Source organism: Rutidosis leptorrhynchoides, chromosome 4 (genome assembly GCF_046630445.1).
Source record: "Rutidosis leptorrhynchoides isolate AG116_Rl617_1_P2 chromosome 4, CSIRO_AGI_Rlap_v1, whole genome shotgun sequence".
Classification (NCBI taxonomy): domain Eukaryota; kingdom Viridiplantae; phylum Streptophyta; class Magnoliopsida; order Asterales; family Asteraceae; genus Rutidosis; species Rutidosis leptorrhynchoides.
In genome coordinates, this window is record NC_092336.1 from 500,220,157 (window position 1) to 500,226,578 (window position 6,422).

Consider the following 6,422-nt stretch of genomic DNA (forward strand, 5'->3'; position numbering starts at 1 on the left):
ACAAGTTCTAGTTACATAAAATCAAGAATACTTTCAAATTTGCTAGCTCACTTCCAATCTTGTAAGGTGATCATCCAACCTCAAGAAATCTTTGTTTCTTACAGTAGGTTATCATTCTAATACAAGGTAATAATCATATTCAAACTTTGGTTCAATTTCTATAACTATAACAATCTTATTTCAAGTGATGATCTTACTTGAACTTGTTTTCGTGTCATGATTCTGCTTCAAGAACTTCGAGCCATCCAAGGATCCGTGGAAGCTAGATCCATTTTTCTCTTTTCCAGTAGGTTTATCCAAGGAACTTAAGGTAGTAATGATGTTCATAACATCATTCGATTCATACATATAAAGCTATCTTATTCGAAGGTTTAAACTTGTAATCACTAGAACATAGTTTAGTTAATTCTAAACTTGTTCGCAAACAAAAGTTAATCCTTCTAACTTGACTTTTAAAATCAACTAAACACATGTTCTATATCTATATGATATGCTAACTTAATGATTTAAAACCTGGAAACACGAAAAACACCGTAAAACCTGATTTACGCCGTCGTAGTAACACCGCGGGCTGTTTTGGGTTAGTTAATTAAAAACTATGATACACTTTGATTTAAAAGTTGTTATTCTGAGAAAATGATTTTTATTATGAACATGAAACTATATCCAAAAATTATGGTTAAACTCAAAGTGGAAGTATGTTTTCTAAAATGGTCATCTAGACGTCGTTCTTTCGACTGAAATGACTACCTTTACAAAAATGACTTGTAACTTATTTTTTCGACTATAAACCTATACTTTTTCTGTTTAGATTCATAAAATAGAGTTCAATATGAAACCATAGCAATTTGATTCACTCAAAACAGATTTAAAATGAAGAAGTTATGGGTAAAACAAGATTGGATAATTTTTATCATTTTAGCTACGTGAAAATTGGTACCAAATCTATTCCAACCATAACTTAATCAACTTGGATTGTATATTATGTAATCTTGAGATACCATAGACACGTATACAATGTTTCAACCTATCATGTCGACACATCTATATATATTTCGGAACAACCATAGACACTCTATATGTGAATGTTGGAGTTAGCTATACAGGGTTGAGGTTGATTCCAAAATATATATAGTTTGAGTTGTGATCAATACTGAGATACGTATACACTGGGTCGTGGATTGATTCAAGATAATATTTATCGATTTATTTCTGTACATCTAACTGTGGACAACTAGTTGTAGGTTACTAACGAGGACAGCTGACTTAATAAACTTAAAACATCAAAATATATTTAAAGTGTTGTAAATATATTTTGAACATACTTTGATATATATGTATATATTGTTATAGGTTCGTGAATCAACCAGTGGCCAAGTCTTACTTCCCGACGAAGTAAAAATCTGTGAAAGTGAGTTATAGTCCCACTTTTAAAATCTAATATTTTTGGGATGAGAATACATGCAGGTTTTATAAATGATTTACAAAATAGACACAAGTACGTGAAACTACATTCTATGGTTGAATTATCGAAATCGAATATGCCCCTTTTTATTAAGTCTGGTAATCTAAGAATTAGGGAACAGACACCCTAATTGACGCGTATCCTAAAGATAGATCTATTGGGCCTAACAAACCCCATCCAAAGTACCGGATGCTTTAGTACTTCGAAATTTATATCATATCCGAAGGGTGTCCCGGAATGATGGGGATATTCTTATATATGCATCTTGTTAATGTCGGTTACCAGGTGTTCACCATATGAATGACTTTTATCTCTATGTATGGGATGTGTATTGAAATATGAAATCTTGTGGTCTATTATTATGATTTGATATATATAGGTTAAACCTATAACTCACCAACATTTTTGTTGACGTTTTAAGCATGTTTATTCTCAGGTGATTATTAAGAGCTTCCGCTGTCGCATACTTAAATAAGGACGAGATTTGGAGTCCATGCTTGTATGATATTGTGTAAAAACTGCATTCAAGAAACTTATTTTGTTGTAACATATTTGTATTGTAAACCATTATGTAATGGTCGTGTGTAAACAGGATATTTTAGATTATCATTATTTGATAATCTACGTAAAGCTTTTTAAACCTTTATTGATGAAATAAAGGTTATGGTTTGTTTTAAAATGAATGCAGTCTTTGAAAAACGTCTCATATAGAGGTCAAAACCTCGCAACGAAATCAATTAATATGGAACGTTTTTAATCAATAAGAACGGGACATTTCAAAAAGCAGGCCATGCGATCGCATGGCCTGGCAGTTATAAAACCATGCGATCGCATGGAGGCCTTTTTCTGGCCACATGCCTATAAAAGGCAGGCTTTGCACGAACCTTTATCCATCCTATCTCTCTATCTACAAATGCATATATATATATATATATATATATATATATATTTTAATTTTAATTTTAATTTTAATTTTAAATTCTAATAATAAGGGTATGTTAGTGAATGTTGTAAGGGTGTAAGTCGAAATTCTGTCCGTGTAACGCTACGCTATTTTTAATCACTGTAAGTTATGGTTAATGTTATTTTTAAATTAATGTCTCGTAGCTAAATTATTATTATGCTTATTTAATGCCGAAGTAATCGTGATGTTGGGCTAAATACTAAAATTGGGTAATTGAGTTCTGTACCATAATTGGGGTTTGGACAAAAGAACGACACTTGTGGAAATTAGACTATGGGCTATTAATGGGCTTTATATTAACTAAATAATATCTCGTTAATTTAATATATAGACTTATAATTTGACGTATTTATATATAACCACATATGCTTGACTGGGTACGGTGGGCGGGATATCTATAAATACCAATAATTGTTCATTTTACCGGACACGGAACTGGATTAATAGTTAATGGACTTGTTGAAACAGGGGTGGATTACATTCAAGGGTAATTGGTGTAATTGTTAACAAAGTAGTAAAACCTTGGTTTACACGCAGTCGATAACCTGGTGTATCCATTAAACAAAGTATGAAGACCTTGTTACAATTCGAATCCCCAATTAGTTGGAATATTTGACTTCGGGAATAAGAATAATTTGACGAAGACTTCCGCATTTTATGATTATGACTGATGGACTATTATGGACAAATCCGTATGGACATATTGAATAATCCAGGACAACGAACAATTAACCCATGGGAATAAACTAAAAATCAACACGTCAAACATCATGATTATGGAAGTTTAAATAAGCATAATTCCTTTATTTCATATTTAATTGCACTTTTAATTATCACACTTTTATTTATTGTCATTGTATTTAATTGCACTTTTAATTATCGTACTCTTTAATTATCGCAATTTTATTTTATCGCACTTTTATTTATCGCAATTTCATTATCGTTATTTACTTTACGCTTTAAATTAAGTTATATTTATTTTTTTACATTAGGTTTTAACTGCGACTAAAGTTTTAAAAATCGACAAACCGGTCATTAAACGGTAAAAACCCCCTTTTTATAATAATAATATTACTTATATATATATATTTGTATTTTTATAAGATTAAAACTAATATATCGTTAAGCTTGTTCAATTTTCCCTGTGGAACGAACCAGACTTGCTAAAAACTACACTACTGTACGATTAGGTACACTGCCTATAAGTGTTGTAGCAAGGTTTAGGTATATCCATTCTATAAATAAATAAATATCTTGTGTAAAATTGTATCGTATTTAATAGTATTTCGTTATAAAAATAATACTATTTCCTAGTACACCTCGCACACATCAAGTATTTTTGGCGCCGCTGCCGGGGAAAGCTTAAACGCCGAAAGCGCAACGCTAAATATAAAAAAAAAATTATTAATTTTTAGTTTACTTTTATAAAAATACGCTTTTGTAAAAATACGTTTTAAATATACGAAAATATAAAAAGAAAAAAAAACAAGATTTATATATTTTTAAGAGTTTGTTAAATATTTAAGTTTTATAATTTCTTTATTTTTATTTTTAGTTTATAAAAATATAAATTTTATTTAAATATTTTGTATTAATATAAAACAGAAAACTGAAAAGAAAAAAAAGTAAAAAAATCTCGGCCTGGTACTGTAGCAGCCCAATATCAGGCCCGAAACCCTACTCCATGCGATCGCATGGATTTATAACGTGAGGACCATGCGATCGCATGACTGTGTCTGACACGCCACATTTGACTTTCCACTCTAATCATTACGGAGTTATTATTATTATTATTATTTAATCAAAACCCTAATTAGGGTTAGTGTATTAGTTTAATTTTTATTTTTATTTTAGTTTTTGTATTTAATTTGTTTTATATATTTAGTTTATATAGTTTTATTAATATATAAAATTAATAGTTTTATAAAATAAATAATATAAAAATAATATTTTTTTAAAAATTGTACTTTTTACAACTTTAAGTTTATTTTTATATTTTGTTTCTTTTTATTCATTTTAGCGTAATATTTGTATTTTTCGCTCGTATTTAGTTTTAAGACATAGTTTTTGCCATAGTTAATTTTATTTCTAGATTTTTAGGCTTTGCCGTAAAATCCTTTAAGTGCTTTTTCTTTAGACTAAGATTTAGGTGCTTTAGAATTTTGCGACGCCGTTTTATAAAATTTAGTACCTTTTTAAGTTTTTGCCAATTGGGATATAATTTTTCTTTTAAGCTTTAATATCTTTAGACGCAACTTTTAATTCTTAGTTTTTAGTTCCTTTTTAAGTTTCGACGCGCTACTTTCTTATTTTTATTTTTCGGCGCCTTTTGTTTTTTGACGTTTTTCGACGCGCTCTTTTTCTTTCTTATTTCTCGTCGATCTAGTTTTTAGGACTTAGATTTATTTTCTATTTCTTCTCTAAAATTTCTTTAAATTTCAACGAAAAATTATTTTAAGTGGTTAAATTGATAGACATCAAAATTTTCTGGTTCGTAGTAATAGTTGGATTTGTACGTGGATCGGGTTATTGGAGCCAAACAGTACTCAATTATATTGAGACCAAACGAATCATGCCCCTCTGCTGCATCTTTTGGCTATTCGAAACGTGGGCAAAATCAGAAAAGTCTATTAATTTGATAACTTATATAATTTTTCTTATTTTTATAACTAATAGGATATTCAGTGAATGCACCGAGCAAAACGTTCACCACCTTTTGTACGTTCACCACCTGTAACTCGATCAAGACATCTAGCAAATATTGTCGCCGTTGATTTTTCTTTAGAATCGTCATCTAGTCGACCAAGTACTCCAATTCAAATTTCCGATAATCCATTTTTTGAACCCGACCTCACAATTGAGAATCCGGAGAATATTCAGGGACAATTCATAGATCCTGAACCACTAATCTTTTCTCCGGAACCACCAATCATTCAAACGGAGATTGTCGAGGAACCAACCATTAAATCAGAATCCTCTAGTGATTCAGATTCAACAAATTCAATTATGGAGAATCTGGAACCTCTAAGTATGGAAGACCGAATGCGAGCTAAACGCACTGGCCAAGGTCACGCAATTACTCAACCTGACATTAATGCGCCAGATTATGAAATCAAAGGACAAATTCTACACATGGTGACTAATCAATGCCAATTTAGTGGTGCACCGAAGGAAGATCCAAATGAACATCTTCGTACATTTAATAGGATCTGCACACTATTTAAAATCCGAGAAGTAGAGGATAAACAGATATATCTCATGTTATTTCCCTGGACTTTAAAGGGAGAAGCCAAAGATTGGTTAGAATCGTTACCTGAAGGGGCGATTGATACATGGGACGTTTTAGTTGAAAAATTTCTTAAACAATTCTTTCCGGCATCTAAAGCCGTGAGACTTCAAGGAGAAATTGTTACATTCACACAAAAGCCAAATGAAACTCTATATGAAGCATGGATAAGATTTGGAAAGTTATTAAGAGGATGTCCACAACATGGTTTAGACACTTGTCAAATAGTACAAATATTCTACCAAGGATGCGACATCACTACAAGAAAAGACATCGATATAGCAGCTGGTGGTTCCATTATGAAGAAAACAGCAACTGATACTTACAAAAATATTGATAACACTGCTTCCCACTCATATGAGTGGCACCAAGAAAAAGATATCATTAGATCATCTAAAGCAGCTAGAGCCGATTCTAGCCATGACTTAGATTCCATTTCTGCAAAGATAGATGCTGTCGATAGACGAATGGAAAAGATGACTAAAGATATTCACTTAATACGAATTAGTTGTGAGCAGTGTGGAGGACCACATTTAACAAAAGATTGTCTCAGTATTGAAATAACAATGGAACAAAGAGAGAATGTTTCATACATGAACCAAAGGCCTGGAAATAATTATCAACCGCCAAGACCAATCTACAATCAAAATCAAAACTATAACCGTAATGTTCCATACAACAACCAACAAGGTCCAAGCAATCAACAA

General features: G+C 31.2%; 1 non-coding gene across 1 annotated transcript; it reads right to left on the reverse strand.

Annotated features, from left to right (window-relative positions):
* Positions 1-5,819: 5,819 nt before the first annotated feature.
* On the reverse strand, positions 5,820-5,926 carry LOC139845857 (small nucleolar RNA R71). The gene has a single exon (XR_011758612.1). It is a non-coding gene; the product is annotated as a small nucleolar RNA R71 (small nucleolar RNA).
* Positions 5,927-6,422: the final 496 nt, after the last annotated feature.